The sequence below is a fragment of the Danio aesculapii genome, chromosome 6, assembly GCF_903798145.1.
Source record: "Danio aesculapii chromosome 6, fDanAes4.1, whole genome shotgun sequence".
NCBI lineage: Eukaryota > Metazoa > Chordata > Actinopteri > Cypriniformes > Danionidae > Danio > Danio aesculapii.
This window is the reverse complement of record NC_079440.1, coordinates 46,212,124-46,226,513: the sequence shown is the minus strand read 5'-3', so window position 1 is coordinate 46,226,513 and position 14,390 is coordinate 46,212,124. Positions and strand designations below refer to the sequence as shown.

The 14,390-nt window shown below is 34.3% G+C and overlaps 1 protein-coding gene across 3 annotated transcripts in view; it reads left to right on the top strand.

The window, feature by feature from the left end:
- The first annotated feature begins 361 nt into the window (after positions 1 to 361).
- The window catches only part of foxp1b (forkhead box P1b), a 287,035-nt gene continuing 273,006 nt past the window's right edge, over positions 362 to 14,390 (top strand). Inside the window, exons 1-2 of one of the 3 annotated variants that reach the window (XM_056460382.1) lie at positions 362 to 646; positions 9,440 to 9,509. The gene's annotated coding sequence lies outside the window, so the exon portion shown is untranslated. The remainder of the gene's footprint in view (positions 647 to 9,439; positions 9,510 to 14,390) is intronic. The other 2 variants (XM_056460381.1, XM_056460375.1) reach the window with 2 other exon arrangements.

The window sequence follows — 14,390 nt, the reverse complement described above, 5'->3', positions numbered from 1 at the left end:
ATGATATTTAAACTGTAGTATTAAATCCCACATTCTCTGCACTCCTCATCTTTATGGGTTGTCCTTCTCCTGAACTTTCACCCCCACCTTGTCTCGCTTCATTGGACAATTTCGAGGATAATCAGACAGAAATTCTGTATGTGCACCATATCCGAACTGCCTAGCAAGCGAATCTGTTATAGAAGTATGTCGTGAGTGGAAAAACGACTCCGCTATCTCTATTCTAAGTAAAGGTACCTATCTGTGACTTTTTGACACACTTTTGTTTTGCAGCGCGAAGATCTGCAATGTTGTTTACCCAGCAAGCAGGTGGATGTGACGTCAACGGTCGTAGAACATAAAAAAATAACAACATCCAAATCCGCGATTGTCTCTCTTTTTTAGTGTGTGAGTGTGTGTGTGTAAGACGCGATAAAGTGTAATAACATCCGAGGCAGCTCCGTGGAGAAAGGCTGCGTGAAACGGACCCGAAGCGGCAGCGTTGCTCGCAGTACGTTGTTTGCAGCTGAAGTTAGTACCGCTGGCGGAGTGATATGTTTGTTGGTTATTTACAGTGTGTTGTATAGCACGCGCGCGTGGTATACAGAATCGCGTGAAGAGTTGAATTTGTTATCTTCAGAAATTTCCGCGTCTCTGTCAAACCCTGGTAAGTTCACTATCCTCCAGCATTCTGCAGGTAACGTTAACGTTATAAGGACAGTTTGTCTTTGTTATCTAATTGTTCGCTCACTGTTTGTAACGGGCTATAAAGCAAATTAACAAGCAACATTACTGACCGCGTGTGAAATAACTGCTGTCGGAGAGATGGGTTTCATTTGTAGCGTTTGGTTACTTTTTTCAGAAGTTAGCTCTGTGGCTAGCAAGTTGTTACGCTGTTGAGTTTTGTTTGTGGAAACAACAACATGTGTTTACAGACGTGTGACAGTTGTGGTGTGACGTGACGCGTAGAAACGATTGGACTGAAATCGCGTTGCGCTCGTTATCGGTGGCGTAAAAGTTTGCGAGCCGAGATTTCTTTCGGTTGAATAGGGGTCTTTTCCCCACGTGTTCCCTCAACCACAAACAAACTTCTGCTGCTGCGACTCTTCGCTTGGAGTTTAATAAAGCATTGTTAGCTCTAATGGAGATTGTTCAGAATATCTCAACACTTTTTTATTGTATTAAAAAAGTTCAGCGCGCTCTATCATCCGGTTGGGCTCTGGCGTTAAGTGCAGAAGCTTTCAGAATTAAAGTTACTTCAGACTGTGTTTCAAAACCTAGCGAGTAGCCCTAACTAGACAGCAGTCGTGAGCATCATATGGGTATCAAACGCGCCTGTCAGTTTTAAACAAACGCTGGCTTGAGACTCATTTTCATGGGTTGAGATACAGCCGAAGTGTAGTTCGAGCGAATCTGGTTTTCAACAAGACTGTGTTGTAACAAGTGTCAGTAATGATACTTTCCGACGAGGAAAAACATAACCGGTGGATAACTGTTAACTTGATAAAAGTCTAGCAAAAGTTACAAAACATCGAGAAACAAACTTTTAACTGCATGTTGTGTGGCACTTCAACGCAGAATAAAATAACACTTATCTATTGTATGAAATGTCAGCTTTTATCATTTTTCTTATGTTTATAATTAGCCCACATGTTTGTTTAGGCAAACACATATTCAAGTCAAATAGAAAAAAATAGTCAAATGCAATTTTATTAATAAACTGAATGAAGTATTATTTATTCAGTACTATACTTATTTATTATTTCGTGTTGGAGGTTATGTAATAGAACAAACAGGGAAAATATCACATAAATGCTAATTTTTGTTACATGCTGTAAAGTGTTATGCTTTAGCATGTTTTGCATAGATATATAAATGTAAATCGGTTAATGTACTTTAATTTTTGTATTTTATTATGCATGGAAATAAATAAACCTTTTGTGCATGTGTATTATGTTTCTAATAAAAATGTTATACACTAAAACTGCTTTTCACTAATTGAATTGTTTACTGTTATTAGCATTGATTAATTTATCAAAAGTGGCTAGGAATACGTTTTTGCAGTTGTGTGCAGTATGTGTGTGCATGTTTATTATGGCTGTAATAAAAAAAAGTTTATAAACCGAAAGTGCTACTCATTAATTGTAATATTTACCATTATATATATTATAGTATTTATTCAATAGTAATATTTATCCCCCCACCCTCACTGATTATAATATATTTTTACATTTCTTTTCAATTCACACTTTAAAATAGGAAGCAGTAGCAGCTTTAACAGCTAGCGTTAGTAAGGCTCAGTTCTTTGGATTAGTCATTGTCTGAGGGAAGGAGAAGACAAAAAAAAAAAAAAGAGAGATGCTTTTTTTGTAGGAGAAGTAAAGTAAACAGCCTCCAACAAGCGAACCTTGACAACCCAGATTAAGGAAAACACTGGAGATCAAACAGTGCTGCTGCTGGGCCGTTGTCATGAGCTGCCTGAGAGGGAGAGACAAAGACAGAGGGAGAGAGTAAAGACTGTTTGAACAGCCACTGGAGTTTGTGTGCTCACTTATGCAGAAATGGACCTCTGCAAACGCAGACTGACCTGGGATTAAAAGCACTGGCTGAACTTTTCTTAATTTTTTTTTGGCCTTGGTGATCAATGGCGCCCAATTTTACCTATTTTATAACATAATGAGGGTACACTAATGTACAAAGAAAATACAAATCTTCTACCATGTCTTTTATTTAAAAAAATAAATTGTATCTATACACTACCGGTCAGGTTTGGGGTCAGTAATATTTTTAAATGATTTAAAAGAAGCTTATCCTGCTCACCAAGGCTGCGTTTATTTCATAAAATATACAGCACTAATTGTAAAATTGTGAATTGTTATTGCACTATAAACAAACTGTTCAAAAGTAGCTTATAATTTAATTAAAATAATTATTCCAAGGATTTTAAAGATGAATTTTCACTTATTATTATTATTGTTACTATTATTATTAATAGTAATAAAAGCAAAAATGACTGGAATTAATAATTTCAATAATTTTAAGAGTTATTTACCATTTAAATAAATATTTAACTTTTTTTTTGATTCATTTATTTTTTTTTATATTTAATAAAGGCCACCATGATGAACAGAATGATTTTCTTTTAAAAAAGCATGAAAAAATAAAAACTTGCCTCAAACATTTGACCGGTAGATATGCAGTTGAAGTCAGAATTATTAGCCCCCTGAATTATTTGCCCCCCTGTTTATTTTCCCCAATTTCTGTTCTGAACATGAATAGTTTTAATAACCCATTTCTAATAACTGATTTATTCTATCTTCACCATGAGGAATACATAATATTTTACTAGATATTTTTCAACACACTTCTATTCAGCTTAAAGTGACATTTAAAAGCTTAACTAGGTTAATTAGGTTAACTAGCCAGGGTAGGGTAATTAGGCAATTTATTGTATAACGATGGTTTGTTCTGTAGACAGTCGAAAAAAGCTTAAAGGGGCTAATAATTTTGACCTTAAAATGGTTTAAAAAAAATAAAACTGCTTTAATTCTAGCCAAAATAAAATAAGACTTTCTCCAGAAGAAAAAAATTATCAGATATACTGTGAACTATTTAAAATATTTAAAAATATAATATTTAAAAAAGAAAAACAAATTCCAAGGGGGCTAATAATTTTGACTTCAACTATGTATGTATGTATGTGTATATATATATATATGTGTATATATGTGTTATATATATATATATATATATATATATATATATATATATATATATATATATATATATATATATATATATATAGTAAAACTAATGTTTGCCCTAGTTCAAGTTACGTGTCTGAAACAAACTGAAACAAGACCATTCCTAAAGAATTTACAAATTATTATTATTTTGTTGAATCCACCTAAATCTGTAAAAATATAAAAATAGTTAACTTAATAACTTTGTGTTGGGACGACATTAATATCAGTTGGTTGTATGACTAACTGGTGAGTAGTGGATGTTGTTTGCTAGCATTAGGAATTGGACATTTGTTGTGTAGTGAATGTTTTAAGTAAAGAGAGATTTGTCAGAGTTTGTCAACAAGAGTAAATTATTTTCAAGAGAATTCAAATTAGGGCTTCACAATATTGGAAAAAATAACAGTTGGAATAACCGTTTTCAGGGTGTACCGCGGTTTGGAAAAGTCAAGGTTTAAAATGCTAAAATTTTCAGCGATACCGTTCCTAAGGTATGTGTAAGATTTTTTTATTGACATTTTTATTTGTTTTTTTAGGACAACACTATCTCTAGCAGAAAAGATATCCAAAGATGCCATTTTAAATTGTAAAGAAATCTGTGTTTTTGAAATAAATGAAGACAGCAGAGTTCAATGATTCATTTGATTTGTTTAGCCTGACATGTATATAGAATATATTGTGTTCAAGGGGAAAAGTTTTAGTTTTTACCCAGACCTTTAAAAAGAATATACTTTAGAGTAGTGATCACAATACTGTGAAATGTAATCCAAGGTTATCATACCATCAGAATCGTATACCAGCCTATGCCTAATATGAATACAATCTCTCTAGATGAGTTGGAAAAACTGGAAAGAATTTATCATTTTAGATTGATTGGGATGATTCATCGGGGGTGCGTAACCTGTAACAAACAATCTACAAGCATAGATTATTTTTTGAAGAGTCAAAATGTATTCAGGTATACAGTAATTGAATAATCAAATGTAAAACAATACTGCACTGTCTTCGTTCTATAAACGATTTAATAAAATTAATTGTTACAATTTTTTTTTTAAGTTACAAATGATACACTTTTTTATGCCTCAATCCTTTTAAAAACCTCACACAGTCACACACCTCAGAAAACACTTGCGAAATGATAAATTATATTCCAGACTCAACATTGTGTATACTCGCGATGTGACTATTGCGAATGATCACATTGTGATATCGATGCTGAAACGATATATCGTGCAGCTCTAGTTCAAATTAAGTGTATTTGATGTAACTGGTTTAAAGTAAATAAATTAAGATGGAATCAGATAACTGAAATGTGCGGAAATATGTGTGTAGTTAAATTAAGTTACAGCAAATATGTATTTTTTTTTGAGTGCATGTTATATTTCTTACAAAAAAAAAAAGGAAATAAATGATCTAAAAATAGATGTGTGCAAAATGTGCTTCTGTCATTGTATTACAGTAAAAGAGTGCACATTCTAGCTCGTATTTTCAGATTTACTCGCAATCAAGCAAAAGAGCATGATGACTCAGATGTGTGCGGTGGTTTTGGGACAGAAAGGTTATTAACATGTTACTTCACTGAGGTAAAGTGCACTTAAGTGAACTGTAATCTGAGAATCGTCGAGGTTGAAGACAGAGTGGCGAATAATGTGTGAAGTTTCAGAACGTGGGGTAGAGATTGCTGCGTCCCGTTTCTTGCTGTGTGATTGGGCAGCTGTTGTCCTGCTTTAGCGTGTAGCTTCCATGGTGGGCTGTCTGGCTGGAAAGGCCGACTGTACATGGGGAGGATGAGGATGCAGACAAGCTCTTGTTTCGATGGCAACTCTGGACACTGTCAGTGTGCGCTAGTATAGAGTTTAGAGTTAATTATAGCTTGTTGTTATCGCCTCAGTCACAGTGGAATCCAAGCACTTTTTCATTTTTATACTAGCAGGCAAATTATCGAAGTAGGAGTGATGTTGCCAATTTTTACTTTTAAATATGTCACTCAGAGAATTTAGATGATAGAATGATTAAAAAGTTACAAATTTATCTTTCTAAAAACATGTAGAGTGACATTAAACCACATGCACTTCTATATGGCAACATGAATGTTTTCTATTTGAATATAGTTAAGAAAGCAGATTTTTTTTTTCTTTGTTGGCAAAGCTGGAAATGCAGTATCATTACTTGATTCCTCATGATCTTTCAGAAATTGTTTATAGGGTTTACTATCACTTTCATTTAGATGCATCCTTTTTGAATAAAAGTCAAATTAAACTATTAATCTGTTTAATTTCCCTCCATTCCCCATTAATACAACATTATAAAAACTATAAATAAATGTTTATTTATTTATTTATTTGCTGTATCTTTTTACACTATCAGTCAAAGTTTCGGCACATTTATTTGTGAATTATTTGTTTGTTTTGTACACCACCAGTCAAAAGTTAGGATTCATTTATTCATCCATACATCCATTCATATCTTTCTTTCTCTTTAAAATCTAATCTGACAATCTAATTTCAAGTTTTTTAAGCATGAGCCTTTATATCAAATCTGGGTAACTTGATTGTGTCCAAAAGTTTGGCTGGTAGTATTCTGTATTTACAGTATATTCAAATCAATGTAGCAAAATTGAATGAAAACAGTTTGAATTCATGCACAATATTTTAGTGATCAGGATGGTCTGCACATTAAGAAAGGTCTGTTTTTTTTAAAAACCCTTGAAATACTGTAGTTGGTTTATTGTCACCCTGGCTGTCCTTTTATTGGATTGTAAATCCAACGGATTGGATTAGAGGCTGGATTAAATGTTGAAATGGTGTGATACTCACAAGTCCCTTTATGCCAGCTGTGAAGTTGACAGCTGAGCCGGGATCAGCTCGCTGGATCAGTTTCCCAGTGATCCAGCCCTGAAGAGCAGCAGCCAATGCCGAATTTTACAGACAATCCTCAAGCTGGAGGAGGCTGCTCTTTCCAGGAATTTGAATCACAGCATTTGTTGTCGTTTATGTCGAGCATAATGTGCAATAATTCTTTACAATCTTTTTTTTTTTTGTTATATTGATAATTGAATTCAATTGAACAGCCGGAAAAGCTGCTTCGTGCAGGAAATGCATATGGTAGATTTATGTTTTGTGTGTGATTTGTCATGTGCTTTAATATGCAAGGGCTCAATAGTCAGGTGGGGTTTCAGATTTCTTTAGGTAGATTTTTTTTTTTTCTTCTAATTTTATTTAATTCTATTTTTTAAAATATACATTTTCTTGCTTTATTCATTTTATGATGATTACTATTAATTCTATTTAGTTTAATTTTGTTTTATTTTATCATTCATTCATTCATTTTCTTTTCGGCTTAGTCCCTTTATTTATCTGGTGTCGCCACAGCTTAATGAACCGCCAACTTATCCAGTATATGTTTCACGCAGCTGCAACCCATCACTGGAAAACATCCATACACACTCATTCACACACATAGATTACGGACAATTTAGCTTACCCATTTCACCAGTAGTGCATGCCTTTGGACTGGAGGGGAAACCGGAGCACCTAGAGGAAACCCAAACGAACATGGGGAGAACATGCAAACTTCGCACAGAAATGCCAACTGACCCATACAGCCGAGGCTTGTACCAGTGATCTTCTTGCTGTGAGGCGATTGTGCTACCCACTGCGCCACCGTAACGCCCTGTTTCATGTTATGAAATTATAAAATATATGAATTCATGAATAATACCACTCACAGAAGTCATTCATAATTACAGAAGCTACAAAGCCATCTGTGTTGATCTGTTTAAATCAATGTTTTTAAGGCATCTTTAGTTTACATCATTGTTTTTCACAGAGCCAGTTAAGGATTTACACATCCTAACCTCTATGGTTCTCCAATTAGAGCAGTGTTTCTGCATCAAATAACATAAATATATACGATAAATGTATAAACGTTGCTGGATGCCTCATCATGAGGGTTTTAGAACATCACATCACTGGCTCTTGACTTTGGTATGATCTCAGATCCATACTTCACCCTGACAAAAGAATTTCCATGGAAATTTGTTGCCCTTCCATCATCTGCCAAAGCTCAACAATAAGGATATATATTTTTTTATCAGGCCAGTAGTTCAGTTCTTCACTTGTCCTGCCAACATTTTTACTGGATACATAGCAGACATAATGAATGGCTACTATATAGGTTAAAGAATACAGAGGGAGATATATGTGTTTGGTGGTGTGACCCTGATTTTGAATCAATAGACAAAAATTAAATGAATTTAATGTAGACTTGCCAAGCCGCTAGAGTAGCATCTTAAAGACATTGTGTTGAAAGTATTCTTTAAAATGAATTGTTAAAAAGAGAAAAATGGTTGATAAAAGTTAGAGAAGTTGCCAATATTGTTGACTGTTAATTAACAAGTGTTTTGTCTGAGCCTTTGAGTCATATTGTCTCTGCTTACGTGTTTGTAAAAGGGACACCGTTTAAGTGCCCTCCAAGGGAATAGAGTTTTTTTCCTCCCTCTCAATAGCAGCGTGCTCTCAATTAGAGTATGTTTAATCAGGAAAACGGCTCGAGTACTAATTACCTTATCATAGCATGCATGTTAATTAGTTTTTGCGAGAAGGTTTCTTGTTTTTTCTTTTTTTTTCCAATTGAATGTTCAAATGAATTCAAAGGAGGAATAACCGATGGAAGTTTTCTTTGATCTTCTGTTTACATCTGTATGTGTGTTTATACCAAAATGTGGCCTATTTGCTGGTTTGAACTTCGAAGCAATTCGGGTGGTCTTAATTGACGTGTTGTTGCTTGTTTATTTGATATATGTAAGGCCTTATTGGACGGATCATTATGAAAGCACGGTAATTATCTTAAACGCTCAACTCGGCAGCAATCCTCGTTCACATGAAAGCGCGCACGTACAGCCTTTTTTGCTCACCGCTTTGAGAAACCGACTAAAAGTGAATCGGTTTGAGTCATTGTCATCTCACCTCAAGATGCTGTTTGAAAGATGATGCTCGTAGATTTTAGATTAACCCTGTCATGATTTTTGTGTTGTGAACTTGCTGTTATAATTATTAAATTTCACGAGAACATTTTCAGGTCTAGAAATCGCCTGACAAAAATAAAAGCGCTGTCTTTTACAAATGCGTAATACTTAGGCAAACAGGTGGTGATATTCAAGCCTCTAAAAAAACAGTTCTAACAATAAAGCACCATTTGTTGGTTCTTTGTTTTCCTAGTGCAAGTGTTGAGAAAGAAGCCTGAGAAATGTACTTGGGGATTACTGGATATTTCTCTAAAAGCATTTTGATGTTATGAATGAGCATAATGTACGATCTTCTGAAGCGTGGAGTGATCAATTGGCCAAAGCCGAGTGAACTTCAAAGCTGGAAATTGAGAGAATCAATCTTTTGATTTAATATCATAGAGCGGCGTGATGGGAATTTTGAGTGCATTTCTGTGTACTTGATATGCATTTGTTTACAGTGATTGAATGGATACTTTCTTGAAGAGGGTTTATCACTTAGTTTATTGGTTATAGTCCACTTTTTTGTTTTCTTTGATTTAGTGTAATGGTTAGAACAAATTAAACTTTGATTAATGAGAAATGGATGAACTGATTTCAGATTGAAGAGGCTTTTTCATTTGTTCTTTGATTGATAGTAAAGTTCTGAAGATTCATATTCATAAGTCATGCAACACTGATCAATAATGTATATATATATTTGTGTTTTCAGATACCTCAACAAGACTAAAGGAATTTAATCGTAGAGTCTACGATCACCTGTCCCTTAACCTCCTGAAACAGTAAGAAACTTTGTACCTTTTTATTGTGACAAGTGGTCCATTAAATATAATAGTGACCATGTGAATGATTATTTTAATATATATATTTTTAAATGGTTTAGTCACCATTGAAATATCATATCAGCCCATATTTACCTGTATTTTGAGTTTATCATCTATCATTTATTTTATTGCATATAGGGCCAGTGCTTCCCACAGGTTTGAAATATACTTGCGGTGGTAACCAGATTGAAACCCACCTTTTATCCGCAGCACATAAATGGTTAACTCTATGCGACAAACAAAACATAATTTGATTTTGAACACTATTTTATCATTGTCTGTTTTAAACTTTTTCTTTTCAATGGGTTAAGGTAAAAAAAAAAAAAAAGATTGTTGACCTAAATTTAAAAAGATTCACTGTTTTGTGCTATTCAGGAGCCATGTGCACCCACTGACAGCTCCTTCTCTTTATCTCTCATTTAAGTTCAGGTTGCTTTGTTGGCATGAGATTTTGTACAGTATTGCCAAAGCATTTTAAATGTATAAAATATGGAATATATTGACATCATCAAAAAACAATGCATAAAAACAGACAATATCTCTAAAAATGGTAATAATTACTAAGAATTATTAAGAATCAAACGTGTAGATTATTTAAAATAAGACAAATGAGTTGATTTACCCATTTCTGATGGTGTACAAGTGTAATTGTGCAGCCAATTTCGATGGGATTTCGTCCTCTCAGAGTGTTTAGTAAAGTTTTTCTGAGTCGTTTAGAATAAAGAATTAATTATTTAATATCGCTCTCACTGCTGTGTTCGTAAAATTAACAACAGCTTAGAAAACGAAAGCAAAACCAAATCCCGTACATTTTAGTAGATTTAGAAATTGCTCGCGGATGTTTGTTTATATTGAGTGGATAAAAAAAAAAGTGTAAAGGATGATAATAATAGTAGTAAAAAAATGTGTCACTAAATATACCTGGGTGGCCCGCCGAAGTAAAGTCTATGTGTGGGAAGCACTGAGGGCCTATGGTGTATTCGCAATGGAAGCCCTATCATTTCTGAGATACAAACAGTATAAATGTAATCCCAGAATCCAGTCATAAAACTGAAATTAGTTGTGTAACAGAATTTTAAAAAATTGTCAAATTTGAAAATCGCCGACTGTATGAATAAATGGCTTTTTTATATGCACATTAGGGCTGCACGATATTGGAAAAAAAATTTAGATGTTTTGTTTTTCTGCTATATATTGCGATATACTGTATCCTATACAATTTGACCAAATAATTGAATAGCGCTATTTGGAAAGAATCAATTCTCTCTATTAGCAAACTATGAACTATACCTCTTTTGCTTTCATAAACTCCTAATTTAATCTTTATTATTAGTAATAAGAAGCCAATATCTCAACCTGCATACTAATACGAAACTAGTTAATAGTGAGTATTGGTCCCAAAAAGTGTTACCAAATGTATTCATTTTTATTGATAGGGATGATTATGTAAGGGCGTGAATCATGCATAAAATGTAATGAACAAATTACAAGCATAGATATATACAATAAAGCAATGATAAAAGTGAAACAAACGGTGTATGATTTATGTTAATATAAATGTAAAAATGACTCTGCAAAGTGTTTCATCTACAAATAATTCAAGTATTCTTGAGTAAACTTTCAATTGGTAAAATGTTTTGTGCCTAAACACTTCTCTTAGGTCTTAAAAACATGCTAATTACAACAATTCACACAGTTACAGTGAAACTCTGCAGTGACTTCACAGATCTTGTGTTCTGAACTGTGGCTCTTGGTCAACTATAATCACAACATATCCATGCAATGTGACTATTGTGGGTACACACATTACGATATCGATGCTGAATTGATATATTGTGCAGCCCTAATGCACATATTAAACTACATTTAACATTTATTGTCATATTGTAATATTATGTATGTCATGTATACACAGACAATTCACAACCACCTGTCAAATAAATAATATAAATTTAAGAAATTAACAATACTTTATCAGAAGCTCCTTTGGCAACATGTGGTTTCCTCCCTGTGTTCATCACCCAATAGACCCTTTCCACGTTTCAGGGTTTCTCAGTAGCGGAAGTCGTCATAGTTGGGAAAACTTATAGCGCAGTGGATGGGAGAGTTTAACAAATCATTTTTTTACAATTTTATTAGCTCAAATAGTAAAAAAAAAACCCTCCACGATGACCTTATAAAGAATTTCAGAAAAAGGAAAAAAATTGTTTGAGACTGATGACGGTGGCCAGAGGAGAGAATAACGTAAAATTTACTGTCCTGTCCCATAGACACTGCATTGGAAACCCCTCGCACAAGCTGTAATTCGTTTTTTGTAATTAAAAGCAAAGATGATATACTACATACATAAATGCATATAATGTAAAAATATTTTAAAAAATCAAAAAAGGATTTATTATGCTGATGACTGTTAAACGTATCATAACATGTTTGTGAAAAGGATCCATCAGCCAGCAATTTTCAGTCAGGACAACAAGCCTCCTGTAACCCAGCAAATGAGTAAAGCAGTTCCTTGAAGATGAAAACATTGAAATAATGAAAAGGGCAGCCCAGAGTCCTGATGTAAACCTGATTGGAAAATCTCCAGCACCCTTTCCCTAATTTTAAACCGTAAAGATGACATTATTTCTAAAAACAAAATGAAACGGTACTGTGCTAATGTTGATAATGTTTTGACTGAAAAAAAAGAAAGTGATGGATAAAGTCAGAACATTTTGTCATACACAGACAACCCCCTGTCATATTAATAGTTTAATTTTAAGAAATCTACAGTAATTTATTACCATGTGGAATGCACATGAGAAAGTATTACTATTGCTAATAATCAATTAGTCTAACCATTTCTTACACAGTTGGTCTTGTATGTATGTTTTGAATTTTTACATCAAGTTTCCTAACAATAATAATATTAATAAATTCTTAACGAGAATACAAAAATCTTAATAATATTTAATAGAAAAATTGTAAATTAAGAGTATGTAATGCAGAAAATTGTAAACTGAAAAAATAAAGAATTTGGGAAAATAATTAGCAAAAAAAAAAATGAAAACCAAATTTGGAAAAACTCTAAAGGCATTTCAAATAACCCTATGTTATATGAGCAATTATTCACCACTTTGTTAAAAACGCTCAAATTTTGTAAACGCTACCAAATTTTGTATTAAAAGCAATCAAAACAAACAGCAAAGACTTAAATGAGGAAAAAGTAGCAAAAACCTCAATGGTCAATGTAACATTGAAAGCATAGCCATTGTGTACTTTGCATTTTCTTCCCCTCCTGTTATCTACATCCTGAAGTTTAGATGATCCAAACCTAAGACATTATTAGAACATGTTTGCTTGGCTTAAGATGCATTGGCTTTCATAATCACAGCATTCATCATATGTTCATCACTAACATAGCGCTAGTCTATACGTCGGTATAAATACACCACAATTATAAATATGCTTACAGAGACGTGTTTTCGCATGGTTAAACATCACAGAGCTGTCCTTTTATCAGTGCGTCTGACAGTCTTGCCGTGTGTCACATACACCGCACAATTTGGATGACAGTGGTAACTGGCAGTCGAATAACCAAATTATTTAGTCATGGGTTTTAAATGGGCACGACGGCAAATGGATGTCAAGTAAATGATGCAATTTATTCCCCCTTTCCTCCTCCTCGCCAGGCGGGCTGCCACGGGACTTCTGCCAGCCTTAAATAAGTGTTACCCAGATGGCACTCGCATGACGCCCACTTGGTTACAGAATTGTTCCGCGGGAATAACTCGGCTTGCCACAACAAGCAATAGGTCAATTGAGCAGCGAGTGCCTGTTGCTTGACCCGTTTTGCATATGCAAATCTGCTAATGTTGTGTCATTTCAGTAAATTCCAGAGGAAGGCAGGCTCTCGGGGCTTCCTAAATGAATTGGAAAGGAGCCCAGTTAATGAGGGCGGAGGGGAGAGAGGTAAAAAGAGGAGATGCTCACTTCCTTTTGCGAGTGCATCATTTCCAAGCGTCTTTGCTTCACGCGAGCTGTGGTAAAGTGAAATGTTTGGAGTTAGGCTCTCATGGTAATGGGATAGTCCAGGGACTGTTGGATAAGTGATTTTTCACCCCTCTCTCGCACCAAGAAGACTTTTTGAACAAATTTCTATTTTTAGAAGGTGTGGAAGACAATGCTGTGGTGTTTTCTCTCTCTTCTCACTCCCTCAAGCTCTCTGCATTCTCTTTCGATATCTATTTATTCCTTGTTTTTTTTTTCATTCCCACTCTCTCTGCTTTGTGTCTATCCTTTTCTCACTTTCACCTTCCAACCTAACCTCTTTTATTTTCTGCCACACTTTTACACTTCATTGCATGTAGGCAGGTTGCACTGTGGCTGTGTCTGAAGTTTTTTTGTTTGTTTTTTCTGTCCAAAATCAGCATTGGTCAAGGTCACTGATTTTATGCATTATGTAGTGTAGAAATCAGAACAACCTACAAATTCCAAAATTTCGGTCTTCAGCTCAGTCCTTTTTTAAAGTCCTCTCTTTAAAGTGATCCAAACACAAGTAATAGAATGGTTGTATTCATATTTTATGCATTACATATATTCAGAAGAACAGTGTAACTTAAATGACATAATGAGAACACTTAAATGAGAATACAGAACAACATTAGAAAACCCATTTATTGGTGTTAATCTGGTACCTAGTGGTAATTACCTTAAGTATCTGTATCTGTTTAAACCCCATTTAACTGGTAGCCTAACTATCCAGTTTTCACTGATTTTGCTAGATGGTAACTGGTCTAAAGAGACTGAAGACCTCTGACAGCAGGTTGTCCATTTGAAGGACAAAGGGGTGAGCTTTTC